The following is an 18,587-nucleotide window of genomic DNA, read 5'->3' as shown; positions in this document are numbered from 1 at the left end:
CGTTCCCCAGACAGTCGTACCCATACCAAAGATTGGTAAGGACAAACACCTTCCCTCTAGTTATCACCCCATTTCTCTCACCAGCTGTTTGTAAGGTGGTGGAACGTATGGGCATATACTAACCATTGCACACTGTGAATATCGAGCGCGCCGTTCTGGGGTTGACCAACTCGTCACTTAGTGAACCTATGTCATGAATGGTTTTCTGCAGAAATACCAGGCTGTGGCCGTGTTCAAATTGGAGAAAGCCCACGACATTTTCTGGAGGACTGGTATCCTCCGTACTTATCTACACGTGGAGCTTCCGTGGCAGCGTGTCCCGTTTGCTTTTGCTTCAGGAATTTTTAAAAGACGGAATTTTCCAAGATACGTATTGGGTTCTTCCTTGTCGGACACGTTTATCCGTGAAAACGGTGTTTCTCCAGATACCGTACCGAGCGTGTCCTCTTTGCTTTCGCAATTAACGCTATAATGGCCTGTCTTCCGCCGGACATATCCAGATCCCTTTTCGTTGATTTTTTTCGATCTATTGCATGCTCCACAGACTTGTCTCCTTGTGCGGCGTCTTCAGCGATGCCTCATTCGTCTTCACTCGTGGAGCCTCGACAATCGTTTTCGCTTTTCCATTGACAACCATTCGTATGAGTTTCTAGCGGCTTGGTTTCTTCCACCGTCTTTACATCTCATCTGTTCGTTGAAATTACGAAATTCCTGGGACTCAAGCTCGATAGGAAACTAACTTGGCCCTCCCAAATGTCTTACCTGGCCGCCCGCAGTACGCGGTTCCACAATGTCCTTGTACTACGTGTCCTCAGCGGTCCTTCCTGGGGAGCGGATCGGACCACCTGCTTCCATTTGTACCGGTCCATTGTCCGTTCGAAACTAGAATAGGGTGTTCAGTTTACGCATCTGCACGTCCGTCCCTCTTACGCGGTCTCAGTACTATCCACCATCGTGGCATCCGTTCGGCCACTAGCGCCTTTTACACTAGCCCGGTTGAGCGTCTGTATGCCGAAGCTGCCGAACAAACGGTCATACCACCGTGACTTTCTCCTCGGCAGATACGCATGCCGTGTGTCTGCCATTCCTGATCACTTCTTTGATTGCCAATATGGGGCGCGTTCCTCTTCTGTTACCTCCTGGAGTTCGCTTTCGGCTATTACTCCGGCAGTTTAATTTCACGCTTCCTGCCATTTTCCCGATGGGTTTAAACCTTTGACCGCCTTGGCTTCGTGCGGCGGCCCATGTTCACCTTGGCCTTCGTTAGCTCCATCCTCGCTCTATCGCCGTAAGTTTCACGACCTTCACATGAAACTCGCAACGGTAACTTTGTGTACAGGTATGGCTATCGGACTGACCGTAGTCATTGGTAACGACGGTTTTCGGTGTCTACTTCCGGAACACTACTGAGTATTTAAGGCAGAACTCTTCACCCTGGTCAGCCCACGCAGTACATCCAGCGTCGCAGTCTTTCCAATTGCGTCGTCTGCTCTGACACTCCATGCCGTTCAGAGCCTCAGTATGCTGTACACTGACCGCCCCGTAGTACAAAGGGTCCAGGAAAGCTGTCACTGGCTCAATCTTGGTGGAACATCTGTTATGTTAGTGGGTTCCTGGTAAAGTTTGTCGACGGGAAACTAAGCCGCTGACGCTGCTGCCAAGGCTGCAGTCCTCTTACCTTCAGCCCGCTAGTCCTTCCACTCACTCCTACGATCTCTGTGTTACCGTCTATTAGCAGGTGGTGTCACTGTGGCAAGGGCCAAGCTTCGGGGAATTAATCCTCTTCCAGGGGCTTGGACGACCTCCTCTCGACCCTCCCGCCTCGAAATCACCATTTTAACTAGGTTGAGTATTGGACACTTGTCTTTTTAGCCATCACCATTTCTTGTGCTCATTGTCCTCAACCTCTGACGGTTCGCAATTTCCTGACGGAATGTCCTTTCTTTAACCACGTACATTCTCATTTATGTATGCCGCGTGAGTTATCGGTCGTTTTAGCGAAAGACGCGCGGACTGTCGACCGCGTTTTTCTTTTTATCCGTCGTAGCAATACGGCGAAGGACATTTAATCTTCACTTCAGGACCTTTGTTTCTCTCTGGCGTATTTTATGGACCTTTCTCGAAGTCCCTTTGCTTCCGTCGAGTGGGCTTAACGTGTAGTCATTTTAACTCCCCTTTTTATCTTAGTCTTCTACGGTCGTGACATGGGCGCGTATGACTCAAGTTCTTTTTGCGCCCTAAAACAATCAATCTTTCCGCCTATTCATGGTTTCGTCGTCCTTCAACCAGTGTCGTCTATTTCCGGCCCGTGTCGTTACTAGAATTGTTAAGTTCTTCTGTGCTCTGCTTATATAATTTCATTGCCGCATAAAGTGCCTGCAACGCCACCATGCGGCATTAAATTCTGCGATGGGCAATTGCCATAATGTTTTGGCTCATTAGTTTATGTTTGCAAGTACATACTAAGTATCACGATTTGCCAGTACCTTGTTGGCCCTTGAAATACTTCAAGTATTTTAGGAAAGAGAAAACAATCGTTAGGCCTGCACTGGAGACTTTGCACTACTAATGACCAACGCTGAGACATGGTCAGAAATATGAGCTAAGATTATGGTTATTTTAGGTAGTACGTATCGAAATGCACGTGAAGGGTATCTCTCTCTCTCTCTCTCTCTCTCTCTCTCTCTCTCTCTCTGCTGGGGCTTCTATTCATTGCCGAACGAACTAATTTCCTTAAGAGAAGGTGCCTTTGAATGTCAAAAAATGACGAAATTAGTGAGCATTTCATTGCCATTTTCCTTTCATGTGAAAAACAGAGGATAGTGTGAAATCATCCACTTGACTCTTTTAGGTCCTAATTAACTTTTATTTTTCGACGTAGGGAATTTTTTTTTTAACTGATTTTAGTTATCACTTGAGGCTGGATGGAAGGCAGAGGGTGCCAGATCTTGTGAACAGGTTGAGTTCGAAAAATTCGTTCTTCAAATACAATTTCCCATTGCCAAAGCACCTTTGAATAGATGTTCGTGCTTCCAGTTAGAAGATTGTATTGCTGTAGATATGAGCTTGCTTGCCTTATGCCAGTATCTTAATCTCTAATATCTGTAACCTACTGCCATTTGAACATGCTCACTAGTCAGGTGTCTCTCTCGCCGCTGCTTCCTCTCCTCCCCAAACTTCTTTCCATAATAGTAAATTTATTGATGTCACAATGTGTGTAGTCAGAAAATCCTTTTTAGTGAAGTTGTGCCGTAAATTTCATTGAACCCTAGTTTGATTCAATACCTATTCATTAATTTTAAAGTCTAACCACCTAATCCGAGCATAGATCTTTCGCAGATTTCAAAAGCTTCAGTTTTCTTCTGGTCTGAATCGTTTACCGCCCAAGTTTCACTCTTGTACAGAGCTACATATAAGACAAATACCTTAAGAAAGAATTCTTAACACTTAAATTAGCTTGGTGTTATCAGATTTCTCCTTTCCTTAAACGCTTTTCTTGTTGTTGGCCGTCTGTCTTTCGTTCTCTCTGCTTCGGCCATTGTCAGTTATATTCTGCCGAAGCAGAGATATATTAAACTTCATCAGCCACTTCTAGTAGCACATTTCGTAGTGTAATTTTCTCTGCAGACTACTTTGTTACCTTTATGTTATTTTGTTAATATTCATTTTATAAATTATTTTGTGGAAACTATCCATTATGTTAAACTGATCTTCAAAGCCCGTTTGCGTTTCTGCCTGAATTTTCTTATATGATGCGGAAAAGTACGGTCGGGTTTGGACACAGCCGCCGATTTCGTATGTTTAAAATAGTGTGTTCTCTTCATAGACTATCAGTCAATTTGCAGTTTATTTAACGTGGAATATTTCTCGAGGATGAAGGATTTGTGTGTGTGTGTGTGTGTGTGTGTGTGTGTGTGTGTGTGTGTGTGTAAAACACGGCAAGTAAACCACAAAATTGAACTTTCTTTTTTTTTAACAAATGAAGTTGACACTTCGTTCTGTTATTGTGTAATATCTGAGCATTACAAACAAATGTAACTTGACATAATATATTATGCAGACCAACTAAATCAGAAAGGGAGAAAATGCCCCCCACTTGAACGCAAAGCGACAGGTAAGTCTTCAGACAGGCGTGTTTCTTACTCGGGGCTACTGTAAATGATTCGTTTTCAGAGCTCTACATTTTCCAAAGTATTACATGTTCAAATATGATTGCATGAAACAACTGTAAACTCACCAAGTTAGTTTTTTATTCTACAAATGTTCTGAGACGCCTCTGGTCACACGCTCGAACGGTAGTGAAGTTCGTTTCGTTCGTCATATAGCAAAATCCTGTTGACGGCCATCACAACAGCATTGATTCGTTCTGAGCTGTTCCATTGTTTTGGGCAGTGGGGATACGTAAAACGTTCCTTAATGTGCCCCCAAAAGGAAATAACAAGGCGTAAGGTCAGGCAACCTTGGAAGACCAAGGGAACAGGCACATTTTCTTCACTGTGTCCATTCTAGTGATGCGAAAGTTCGTCTTTTAGATAGCGACAAACGTCAACGATCCAATGATGTGGTGCCCTGTCTCATTGGAAGACGAAATTTTTTGGAAACGGCAGTCAGTTGTGGAAACAGTCTTCATTGCAACATACCAAGGTAAGAGGTAACCATCAATCTTCGCATAGGAGAAAAACTATTCCTGCGGCTTCGTGTATGGCATTGTACAGAAAACTTCAGCCTTCTGCGAAACTATCCGTGCACCGCAATTTCATGAGGATGTTCAGTGCCTTAACTCTCACGTTGTGGCAGTTGACTATTATCCATAAAAATGGAAGGTGCTTAGTCACTGATTATCAGCTTGGAGACGAAATGTTCGCACACAAGTGCTACTTGCGTTATGATGCAGAATTGGAGGTTGCCGGACATAATCCTTCTGGTTTTAATTGTTGCACAAGCTGCAGACAGCAGCAAAATATCTGTCGCAAAAGTTTGCACGTAAGTTTGCTGCGGTATTTAAAGTTCATGGTTTATGCAGACAGTTGATTATTTTGATCTGTGTACGAAAATGTTCCTCACCCTCTCCACGGTTCCATGTGCTACACTCATCCGACCGGTACTTTGCTGTTTACAAATAAAACCAGTGTCGCTGAAGTTATAACAACGCACAGTTGTCTTTACATGGCGATTTTTTCCCTCGTAACGCCAACTGGTGGGTGCAGTTCATGCCTCTGCCATATTTGTACAGGTAATACTTTCGAATTCAAAGACGAATTATTCATTTTTAGTAGCCTTGCACATTGTGATGGAAATAGACGCTGCAGATGTACCATTATAGGTGTCAGTATCATCTCAGATTGCAGCCGGACTTCTGTGGATGCTGATGTCATTTACATCTGTGTGAACTGTTCATCCTATACTACTACAACAGCTTGGTGATTTGCTGACTAAGACAGTGGTGGATATTTTCGAAACCTTGGGCTATTACAGAGAATCAACACTAGGACACACAACATTTCATACAACAAATCCGTCGCGAAACGATTTACGGTATACATATATCACTCTGCTTTGCCAGATGTTTTTGCTGACTGAGTTGTGGGTAGCCAAATGCCAGATTTTATGGTAATTAGAGGAACTTTATTTGTAGTATAAGAATTCGTATATGCTCCATGTTGAAATACTGAGAGGTATAGTAGTCTCACAACAGCTATGAATAAGCAATGTGGCAGGAGATTTTCTGTGCCAAAGCGTTCACCGCTGACAGCCAGGCTTCACTTGAAAAGGTGAGACCTGTCTTGCGGGTACAAAATTAGACACGCTGAAAGGACTCAAAGCACGAGGCTGCGACGGTGGAAATAGGCCTTCGTAGATGACGCAGAATCCTGGCCATTCCGTTATTCGTTGCATTACTGGGCGCTGAATAATTGTCACGTAGTTTGACATCACGCACACGAGTATCGGTGTTTTGAATATTGCATTGCACACGTTAAAGTACTTCCTTCGTGGTTTATGCCACCTGTATTTTGCAGTAACAAATAGCAAAAATAAGTTTGTTCAGAAGTGAGATTCGTTTCGAAGAACAAAATGTTCATGCACAGCCTGAGGGATAGCTGAAATGCTTCTTTCCTGCAAAGAATTGTTTATTTACGGCAAATTGTAACTTCGTGGAAAGAGCAGTAAGAAGAATGGTGGAGAGGTTAGTGATTTCGGGCATAAAAAAACAACACTTTAACGCCAAACAAATAACGTTGTTAGTTCCTCTTGTTTACAACATTACTATAAATTCATCTGGAAAGAACAAACGACTTACTTAAACCTCGCAGTAGAAAAATGCCCACAGCCGCTCAACTGAACTCTCTCTCTCTCTCTCTCTCTCTCTCTCTCTCTCTCTCTTAGTGACTACAGGGTATGCGGAGGTATTCATAGATTTTTATATTCTAGTCTAGCGAAGTTGTTTCGCAACAGCACTGTAATCACGCTGGCGCGAAAGGGGCCCTAGTGGCGGCCATTTTGAACTGTTTCATTGCGCAAGATTACCGCTCCGCATTCGGGTACCGTATGAATCGCACAAAATCAAATTAAGCTAGATTTCGATTCTCACTACATTTATCGAAGCAGCTTAGTTATAAACAAATCCACTCAGACTGTGCACGTACTACTGATACTGTATCAGTACTCCATGTTTGTTACATTTTGATATGAAGACAAATCATCTGTATCTCTCGTTACTGTCAAAGATAGTGTGATATATATTGTACACTTGTGTATTTAGACTCCCTGTAAAACCTAAAGCACGGTAAAAATTTTCAGATGCCGCCGTTAACAGCATATTGGAGTTTATGACGATCACCAGCATCAATCCAGAGTACATAGTTAAAAATTGTTTCTTAAAGTCTTTACACAAACTTTATTTTTCTTCCATTCATAACTTCATCAACCAATATATTACGTCTGACACAAACGAATGTGATTGGTGCAAATTTGCGAGCATAGTATTAGCAGAGTGACTGCTAAAAATGCCCTTAAATGATTGACTGAATTCCAACCGCAGTTGAAAACACTTGGGTGAGGTGTGTGGTCGCTCGGAAGGAGCAGCGTAGGCACGCTTAGTCACGTGTAGATTAACACTAGAATGACAAGATTGTTAAAGGCCAATGTAAAAGTGTGATGTAGAAAACCTAACATGCATCAATTTTATAAAAAATGCTATGTGGTGTTTTTTAGTTGAAGTATAGGCTATTAAGAGATCATTCCGTCATTTTAAAAAGAAAATAATTTTTTACCTTTAATTTTCACTTATGAATCAAATACATATAAAGTTTCAGCGTCTCGGTATGCAAGATAAGAACTATGGCAGAGAACCATTGTAATTGCAGTATGGTGCTGTGATTGTTTTTCATTCCACACACGTGTAGCATATCTTTAGTGTCCATCACTCATGGTTCTGTGGCACCAAGTGCAGGTATTTGTTTTTGTCATGGTTGCAGTGCAAAAGCTGCGTCTTTTTTGCATCCATTCTGCCTTTTCTGTTGGTCATCCTGTGTGATTTCCAAGACATACCTGTCACATGGTGGACACAATAGGGTGCAGTAAATTACACATCTACTATCAATCAGCATTATTGCACGGGCAGAGTAGAACTGACAAAACATATTGGCTTCTTAGGACAGAAAAATCAAGCTAATTTACAGGCTAACATTTGCCAAAGTTAAAAATGAAGTGAGTAAATAAGAAAATAAATGTAAGTGCAGTTACTCTCCAATGTCTCTCCAAAATTAAGTATTAAAAGGCAAATATCAGAGTGCTGCTTCTCACACTACTGTCGAAGTAAGTGCTTCAGTTTTGTTAAGTTAAATTATGAGAAATTCTTAATTATTCAAACTTATTGCCAGGAAATATTACAAACTATTGTAGGATTGAAGTAGCAATTTCAGATAAAGTTCATTAAACTAGACTTCATCATACCATCTAGAAACCAGCATTGCATGTTACCTGCACACTTTATGCAAATTTCTATCATGCAAGCAATCTGTGACATGTGTAGCTTGAAGTACTCCTAAAATCCTATCTAATGCAAGTCTCTCTCCAAAATTTTCAAATTGTGTGATATTACAGTTAATTTTGCAGTGTTTGTCTTGGATACTTGTTATTCACTTCCCTTTAATAGTCCAGTTGTATAGCAACATTTAACTGTTGTATCAATGTTTTATGGTCTGTACACACAATTGAAATGGTTATCCCATAGGTGTTGCTGAGTGGTACCTAATTCAATAATCCTTGGTTGATTGTGAGGCATTTTGTTAAATTATATGAAACTGATCCTTCTGATGAAAGGGTTTGTAGCTTTATTATGTGCCAACCAATCATTACAAATCACCAAGAGACAGCCAAATGATCTGTTAATTTGTAATACATGTGTGGTTTAATTGTGGGTGCAAAGAAGTGCAAATGCAAGGCCCAGCATGCAATTCTTGGCAGAATACTTGAGATACTTGTCAAGTAGGAAGATTTGGGGAGCTTTTAGAACAATTAATGTGGTGAGTGAATAAATAAATGGTGACACCTTCAAGGCTTGAAACAAGATTGTATGTGTTACAATGAGCAGTGCGCTAAGAATTTTGTAAGTTTCAGCACAGTATCTACTACACCATCTTAGGAGACCTGTCATTTCAAATGTAAGTGTCTGTAGCACACACCTTACCCATGACCAGTATGGAGGTTATAGGGTCATACAAGGGTTGAGGGAGTACATATTACTTAGTGCACTGAATCTGAAATTCTTAATTCATTTAAATGTTACTCATTCAGTATTGAAGGTAAATAAAGTACAAGGAGTAAACTCTGTTCAACAAAGGATAGGTAAGTGGGACCCAACTACAATCTGATTTCAAGCATCACTGCCAAGTAATATTTGTTGTTGAAGCCTGTATTGAATAATGAAGGTAAGTACGAAAAGAACTGTTTATTCAATGGAGATGGTTAGTAGTTGCAGTAAAAGATGTGAAACAACTGTGAAGGATCAGTAACATCGAAATATTGTATTGGAGGAATGAACATTTATTTTAAGAGAGGATAGAAACTGTGCTGTGTATGTAGCTTGGAAAAAGAGATTTTACAATGTTTGGAAAGCATTGTCAGTCCTAAAATAAATGCGAAATTAATTTCGTGCTGGTATTGAGCAAAACTTAGTGGACTCGAAGTGGAAATGATGAATTGTAACTACTTTGTCACACTAGGAATGAAAGGTAACAGTGTTGCTCAAAAGCCTGAACCTGTTTCCAAATAGCAGAATTTTCATAAATATGTAGCATTTTAAATTGATCAAAAGCTGTTGCACAAAACAATGTTGATTTGGTCTAAAGAAAAAGTGATTGATTGGGGAAACATAAGAAACAATCACCAGTGGCTGTCAGAGAACAGCTTTGATATAAGCAGTTAAAAGTAATCTATAGATGGGGAAGCAAAAATGCTTGTTCTGAACTTACAGGAGAAAGTTCAGAAATTTAAGCTAATGAATTTTTGGGTGAGGAATTATTACCAATATTGGTGGTGGTGGTGGTGGTGGTGGTGGTGGTGGTGGTGGTGGTGGTGGAGGAGGACAGGAAACGTATTCTGTTAAAATTGCAATGGGAAAAAACCACCTTGGAAAATTTGAGTGCGTTTGATTTTTGAAGGATACAAAAAGTGCGGTTTCAGAAGTAGAAAAGGCGAAATTGCGTGTCACTCACCATTTTCCTGGTATTTTGGTGCCATCAATTTGAATTGCAACATTGACAGCTACAGAGAGAGTTCTGGTACACTAAGGGTCATGACAACCAGTTACATGCATTGTTAGTCCCCATTTCATGGGTATTAAGGTCGTGACAGTTTCATACCTTGAATACTTGCTAGATCTTGCCAAATGCTGATGCTAACTTTCATCATTTTTAATCATAGTTTCCTCAGAACAGGAAGTTTATCACGAGTGCACAACATAAAAACTGCTCTGGGAGATGTTCTGTTAGCAATATAACTAACTTCAATGTGAGTTTCTGTAAATGTCACTAAACATAGCACACATTGTCATTTGTGATGGTGGTACTTGGCTAAACACACAGATTCTTCTGCAGATTTTCCATATCATTTTTGGCTTGTGCTATTCACCGTTTTAAGTGAATTGCTTCCCATCAGTGCAGTTTCGTAGAACTAATACTACTGTGAATCTGGTGTATCCTCAGAAAGATAACACCAAAAGAATCTGAAATGCGTTTTACACATGTTTGTACGAGTCTTCAGATGATGTAGTGTCTTATCCCATTACAGTTGGATGAGTGCTGGTAATAGTAATATCTTGAAGCAAAGTAATATTTGAGAACTTCACATTTCGATACTGTGATGTTAAGAGCTTAATGGGGGTGTGGAAATACTGGGAAGGCATGTGATAATTTTGCTGTCAGCTTGTGATGCAATGAAAATTTTTTTTTTTGTGGTATCTTTACAGTAGATTTTGTGCCCTTCTGTAGCAGCTGATTAGGATTTTCTACGTTTTTAGTATTGTTTGTTGTTCCGTAAGTGTAACTGAAAAAGTGATCGGGTATATGAAGTGTGGATGCAGATTATTGGACAATGGAATGAAATTAGCAGTTTCGGCTGTGTACATTGAGTTTTTGTAAATTCTGCTTTGTCAAGTTAAACAAGGTGAAACAGAATGTCTAGAGTCATTTTGTATAACACATTTTGACTGTATTCATTAATACACATGGTAGTAGAGAAGTGGTAATTAAACTCAAGAACTTCATGGCATTATTTGTAACAGCCTATGAGGTGCTGTTTGACAAGATCACACAGTTTCAATTAAAAAGAAAAAAAAAACATTGTTAAATCTACAAAAATGATTTTATGTAAATGGAAGGTGCTAAGACACTTAAACAGCAAAGCAGCACTTCCCTACATTTCACAGAAAACAGTTACATAGTAAAAATACTTGTTGCAATCATGCCTGGATTATACCCAAATGGAATGACTACTTGGAAAGTCTTTGAGGTACTTATAAAAAAAAAAAATTTCAGCCATTGTTCTCAAAAGCATATGTTGACATGTTGAAGAAGATGGGGATATTAAGAAACAATTTCCTCACTGCACACTTCCTTCATCAATCAATAATCGCCATGTATCATTACATATGCACAAGAAGACATGATCAAGACACAAGAGCATTGTAAAATAGAACATGCAAAAAAGAAACATGCAATGATTTATGCACAACAGGAACACAGGAACTCTGCTACAGGAAATGAAATCTATAGAAATTTATTGCCTACTACATCAAGACACATGAAATATACAAGCTCTGGGAAAAACATAGAACAGATCACTGAAAAATACTGCATGTTCCGAAAGTATACAAGAACAAAAAAGAAACAATATGAATGATCATAAACATGGCACAGCTGCACACTTAACAGAATGTGATACATTAGACACAAACACCCTCATTAGAATAGAAGTCAGGAACACAGCAAAACAAATATGCTGCTGTGACTGACTTTTTTGGTGTTTGTGTCTGTGCAGGAGCTGAAATGGAGCATCTTCTGGTCTTTCGCAGATGCAACTCACCAACACATCTCTGGCAGAGCTTGCATTCACATTTTATTACATGACTGGTAAGTATTTTGGTTCTCACAATGGTTGTTAAAGAGCAGAAATGATTTACTATTATTTTTCGTCTTATGTGCCTGAAAGTTTCACAAAATTTGGTAAGTTACATTTAATTTGATGGCTGAAGTTACTGTTGTATATAGTAACTTGGCTTCTTGATTATTCATTCAATGATGAAATATGGAAACTGCAACTATTCTTACAAGAATAATTCCATGTTGTGTGTGTTGCTTCTAGCAGTCCTCCAGTAATTCCTAGGATTCATGTGTAACTTAATTCAGATTTCACCACCACTCCTCCTAAATCTCAGGATAAAAAGAAAAACCATCTGAAATTTTTAAATGAGTTGCCTGTTGCTTCCGGCTCTTAAGGCTTCACTCTGAGACACGTATTGAAGTGATAGTAAGATCTCGGCACAACACACTGAAATTGTTAAAAACATTTTATTTTTTCTGCATACCAGGGTTTTAAGTTGGAGATAATCTGATATACAGTTTTTAAAATGAAGCATCAATTTACAGAAGATAATCAAAATGTTTCCAGTGACATTGTTCATAATTCAAATCACCCACACTTCTGAAAGCTTAATTTTGTTCCTCATAAATGCTATTTAACTCATAAAATTTTAAGTTACTGATGTGGGAACCTCTTGTCTACTAGAGCATGACTGTCATCGATCCAGTTCATGCTGAATACATTGTTGGTTTCCATACAAATCGATTCACTGTTTGCCCTTTTTGGGCTGTTTTACTGCTCTTTAGGATATTAAGGAGCTTACAGTGTGCCATTTAGCTTAGTTGCAGTATTAATATCAACAGAGCTGAAAGGAATGTGTCTGAAGCATTGAATATTCTTATAGATTGCCTTTGGTTGGTACATAGGTTCCTAGATTTCAGTAGTTACTGAGGTAATTTGCTTGAATTATAGGAGTGAACAAAATACAAAAACCTACCCCCCCTCCCTCTCTCTCTCTCTCTCTCTCTCTCTCTCTCTCTCTCTCTCTCTCTCTACTTGGCTTTGAGAATAGCAGCAGTTCTTCATGAAATACTTTAGTTCTGAACAGTTTACAATAGAATGGTCACCCATTCTTGTTCCAAAACATTACCCAATTGCTTCAGTGATGTGGGAACTGGAAACCTGCTCATAACTCTATGCTCTAAAGCTCCCCACAACAGTTCTATGATGTCCAGGTCTGGCGACTGTGCTGGCAACAAAAGATGTTTGATGTTCTGATGCTCCACAAACCATGCCTTAACCTTTTTGGCTGTTATAATGGCACATTACCATCATGGAATATGAAAGTGGTTGGCAGAAATACGCTAGTCACAGTGAGCACTTAATTGTCGAGGATGTAGGGATACTCATTCATGGGGGTAACGATAGGACCAGCTGAATACTAAGATACAGCTGCCCAAATCATAACAGAACCTCCCCCGTGCGTGACTATAGGAAGCAGGCAGGCTGGACTATAGGCTTCATTTGGGGTTCTCAATATATATAAATTGGGCTGTTCGTAGGAAACAAACTAAGATTCATTGAACCATCCAGTCATAAAGTATCCAGCTTTTGTGGTCATGGCATTGCTTTTGTAGCCTTACGTTGACTTACTTTACTAAGGGGTTCACAGTTGCAGCTCTTGATGAATGTTAGCTGTCTGTAGCTCCTGCCATACTGGTTTTGGTTCGTTGATTTGGGATTTGTGTGAAGGGACCAAGCAGCGAGGTCATCTGTCGCGTTGGATTGGGGAAGGAAGACAGCCATGCCGTTTCAAAGGAACCATCCATACATTCGCCTAAAATGATTTCTCTAAATCACGGAGAAAAGCAAATCAGGATGGCTGGACATGGGTTTGAACCACTACTTTCCTGATTGTAAGTCCATTGTCCTAAACACTGCACCACCTCGCTTTGTCATATTGCTTTTGTTGACACAGTATTACTGCAGGGTGTGTCGAGTTCTGCAGTCACTTTTAATGTGGTAGTTTTTTTGTATGGCCACAGTTATTTTAAATGCTGGATGGTCTGCTTTTGTCCACTCTTCTTCTTTCTTGTTGACATTTTACCATTTTTCTTGTTTGTTGTCATTACCATGGGCAATGTCATTTGTGGAACGTTACGCAGTTCAGCTGTTTTCACTGCAGATACTTCTGTTAACCACGCATAATGCTGTTTTTGAAGCCTCAGTGATCACAATTTCACCGATAACTTGTGTTAACTGTTGCAGAACAAAGCATATTGCACACTAAAAGATAACCTCAGACTTGGAACATCAGCTGTGCACTGTAGCCACATAGTAGTATTTACATCTACACAGGGGTGCCAACTTGCATAAAGATGTACTATATTGCATGGTGTTAATGTTATTGTGCATCTCCTGTATATCACTTCTGGCTTGGTGTTGGTTGTAACCCTGTTTGTTGTGATGGTTGGATTTTTGTATTTGTGAGATTGGTCTTTTCTGTAGTTCACTGACCTATTAAAACATAAGTGTGAAACACATTTAATATGATTCCCAAGGCAGTGCTCATTATATCTTCAGTTTTTTAAATGTTTGAGGCTGTCAGTTACATGATTTGTTCCTCAGTTGCCCAAGAACATGTCGTATAAATGCATTACGGAATGTTTTTGGAAATTCATGATTATTTTGCACATCATTTTAATGACAGTAAAGTTTTTATTGTATTATTAAAAGTACAATAGCAAACTTAGTTGTGTCCTAACAATAAAGTAAATGCAAGCCATCATCACTTCCTGAACGAACTCAGAGTTAAAACTTCTGATACCCACCAGTTTTGCACTTGCCTCAGTAAAATTTTAGCTAATGCAGAGATACATTAGAGACTTCTAAATGTGGTCCCATTAGTTCGAGTCAGTGTAAGTTGTCACTGCATCCCATACTGGTTGCTAATTCTTGGGTTCCATAATGCACAGTAGGCCTGGCTAAAAGTAACATATCAAATCTAATTACTAAAGAGAAAAAAGGAAACCAACAATAGTTAAATATCTGAAAGTATTACTGAGTGAGTGCTCAGTATTGTACTTCAGCTATTTGCATTTATTAGTGTTTGGAACCTTTGCATTTCCCTGTGGAAAATTTCGTTGGCAATGTTGTCTGTAATTTCCCATGAGCAGTGTTTCATAATGCATAGCAAAGATCCACATGTATAGTGTTGTTGCACCTGATACCTCCATTTTGATTAGTTGTTCCCAACCTGATTATCATCAGTGGGGTGGGGGAGGGGATGCATGTTTTGAGGAGATATAAAACAAATGACTGCCACATGGAAGGGAGAAGCAGAATGAATTTAATTCCAAGAATATTGGCCACCTAATGTGACATCTGAATTCAATATCATGGATGAAAATATTTAATTATCAGTTTCTTTAAAAATGAGACCAGAACAACTTAAGACACTTAAATATACAACTTAAGACGTACATATGGAGGTGGAACCAAATGTGCACTGCCCAGACTGGAGGAGCCACAAGTGACTGTTGGATATTTATTGTAACAAATAGTATCACTATTACATTTTAAATATTGTGTACCTTTTTTTCACTCTCATCATATGGTAAAAGAAAAATCAGACAATGGAAACTCCAGGTAGGAATATCAACAATCTATGAAATGATAGGATAGTTACCTACTGTAAAGAAAACATGTTAAGTTGCAGACAGACTCAGTTAAGACACTTACATGTAGCTTTCAGCCATAGCCTTCATCAGTAAAAGGGAAAAACACACACACACACAATGGCCGAACTCCAGCATCTTGGGCCAGAATGCAACTGTCGTGGGATGCAATCAGCAATGTGGAGGGGATAGGGAAGGGGAGAAATGAATGCAGTCTGATGGAGTGTGCAGGGACTAGAATGTGAACAGGTGCAGCGTCTGGAAGTTGGACAGGAAGGTGGGGAAGAATGGAAATAAGTTAGGAAAGATATGCAGGTGTGTTGGTAGAAGGTGGCAAATAAACTGCGTGGGAGGCAAGAATGGGATGAGATTGTAGGAAAGAATAGGTTGGAAAATGTTGGGTGGGGACAGTATTATGGTACTGTAGGTTGAGGCCAGGATAATTACAGCAGTGGATAATGTTTTGTAAGAATCATCAGTGAATCATCATTAGTGAAGTTAGTGATAAAGGGGAGGATCCAGATGGCTCAGATGCTGAAGCAGCCATTGAAATAAAGTGTCATGTTTAGCTGCATGTTGCGCCACGGGCTAGTCCTACGTTGCTCTTGGCCGCAGTTTTGCAGTGGACATTCATCCTGTGGACAGTTGGTCAGTAGATAACATCATAAAAAGCTATGCAAAGATTGCAGCAGAGCTGGTATATGACATTGCTGCTTTAACAGGTGGCCAACTTGTGACAGGACTGGAATAGGAAGTGCTGGTTGGATGGATTGATTAGGTAGTCTTGCACCTGCATCTGTCCTAGGGATATGATCCTTGTGGCAAGGGGGTTGGGATTGGGAGTGTCATAGGGATGGACTATGATGTTTTGGAGGTCGGGTGGGCAATGGAACACCATATGAAGAGCAGTGGGAAGTATCTCGGGTATGAAGTCCCTTAATTCAGGGCACAATGATAGGTAATCAAAGCCCTGGTGAAGGATGTGATTCATTTGTTCCCGTCTGAGTTAGTGCTGGGTGATGGAGCACACTTTTGTGTCCTTTCCTTAGAGGTGGTGGGAGGATTGGCTGTGTGAGGGGAATTGGCATGGGAGATATGTTTGGGGGCTAGGTCTGGGGTACAGTACCTGTCTCAAGGCCTCGGTGAGAGCCTCAGTATACTGAGTAAGAGAGTTCTTGTCACTGCAGATATTCCATCCCTAGGTGGCCAGACTGCATGGGAGGGATTTCTTGGAGTGAAAAATGCCTCCCATACAGCTTGGCCACCTGGGGATGGCTTATCTGCAGTGCAAGAACTCCCTTGCACAGTATGCTGAGGGTCTCATCAAGGCCTTTAGAGAGGCACTGTCTTTCTCACCTAGTCCGCAAATAGATCTCCCGTGCCAAATCCCCTCACACGTCCTATCCTCCCGCCTCCCCAAAGAACTGGCCACAGCGGAATGTCCCCTTCGTCACCCAGTACCACTGTGGACTGGAACAACTGAAACGCATCTTTCACCAGGGCCTTAATTACCTATCATCTTGCATTCTAGTCCTTGTGCGCACTGTGCCAGACAGCGTTCGTCAGTTACAGCAGGAAAGAATTACAGTTAATTGAAACTTTTTTTTTTTGTGGGTGGGGGATGTGCATTGACACTGTTACAGAACTAAGTGTTCCTAGTGCAGCTTCATTCTTTCCTGAATGTCTTGTCAGTATTCTCCAGAACATTCATTGAATTTTGTTCATGATCTAGCTCACCTTCGGGATCTTCTTTCACTGCAATAGGTAGCACACAGTACTCACTAAACCTGCAGAGTTTTCGTTGGATGCATTCCCAGAATGACAACAGTACTTACAATGGTAGTGTCCCAAATGGTCGTGTTATACAATGAGCACATTTCACTGCATGTGCCATAGGTGTACTTTAGCAGCTGACCCCAGAGGGTTGTGTAGCCTGCAATGGCAGTAAATATTACAAAAATATAAACTACACGAGAGCTCACTAACTCCACACAGCATAAACTACGGCCAAGAAGATTGATCTGTGAAAGTAGTTGCAACAGCCACTTTTTAGATTGAGATAAGAAAACCACAAGTGTCCAGTAATCAACTGGTCAATCAAATTTCACTAGTTTTGAGCTTATAGATTTAATTTCAGTAGTATCTAGAAGCTGGAAATACTAGTAACGGACGTACTGGTGCTGGTGAGCTCTTGTCTCATTTTTCCTTTTATTTGTACTGATGTTCCAGGCCTCACCTTTTGGTGGGTTGAACACGACTATGCCTTACTTCAAATTACTAGACTACTGGAAGCTCCTACCACATCTGCAAAGCACACTCTACACCGTGGAGTAAAATATACATACAAATTACACAAGATTTCCTCTTGCCTCGTTATAAAATTAATGTAAGATTACATAGCCTACATTTGTATTCTACTTGCATGCTGGTAGTTGAATTTTTGTATTTCTGGGATATTTTTATTTACTATAGCTTATAAATTTAGTTTCTGATGCACAATGAAATTTTAGGTCAAAGTGTTGGTCAAGTTCAGACAAAGATGTAACCATCCTGGCTATTTGTGACTTAGGCCTTCTGCCATGAAGTGGAACAATCTACAATTGGCAGTGTAAGATAATGTGTAAATACATTCCTTGTGAGTTTGAATATAACAGTCAAGCACCTGTGAACTCCAGAAGCCTTCGATAATGGTGTGGGAAGGTGTGTGCAGAATTTGATGATTATGGAACATATGGTTTGTCACTCAGTTCTAGTGAACATGTTCTTAAGTGTGTAACAAGTAATAGAAAAGAAGCAAGAGTCTGTGAACAGTATAATTAGAAATTGAACAAATGGCTGTTGTGTAGACCTCATTTTTTAAAATGAGGTTGTCAAACAACTGCCACTTCATCTCCTCCTTCCCAGAAGTGTGCCTACTAGGTGACAGTACTTCCGCTGTAGAATGGGACCCAGTCTGTTGTCTTTTCTTGCAATGTATGTAAGACACCACTACTTTGGCAGTGGATAGAAAAAATATGCAGCAAACAGTACAGATGTTTTGTGAAACTGTCAACAAAATCTTTAGATTTGACTGAATCACATCTTTTCCATGGGACCATATGATAAATGACATAGCTTGTGAAATACTTGGTACCACTATTTTCCAAGTAAAGTACTTGGGATGGCAGTCAGCCATATATGAAGCTGTGCTTTAAAAAATTAGAAAAGAATGGTATTATCATGTTTTTATTGACTGTGTCACACAAATATAAGTGAAGCACTGTGTTGTCTGTAATTCTACAGAGCACTAATTGAAAGTGGTGACAGTTTCTGTACACATTGTAGTCAACA

The 18,587-nt window shown here is 40.2% G+C and overlaps 1 protein-coding gene across 3 annotated transcripts in view; it reads left to right on the top strand.

Moving 5' to 3' along the window:
• Positions 1–18,587, top strand: part of LOC124615954 (heterogeneous nuclear ribonucleoprotein L) — a 187,014-nt gene that overhangs the window by 128,725 nt on the left and 39,702 nt on the right. The gene's annotated exons all lie outside the window — the stretch shown is intronic.

Source organism: Schistocerca americana, chromosome 5 (assembly GCF_021461395.2).
Source record: "Schistocerca americana isolate TAMUIC-IGC-003095 chromosome 5, iqSchAmer2.1, whole genome shotgun sequence".
Classification (NCBI taxonomy): domain Eukaryota; kingdom Metazoa; phylum Arthropoda; class Insecta; order Orthoptera; family Acrididae; genus Schistocerca; species Schistocerca americana.
The sequence above is the reverse complement of the archived record's forward strand: the minus strand, read 5'-3'. Positions and strand labels throughout refer to the sequence as shown.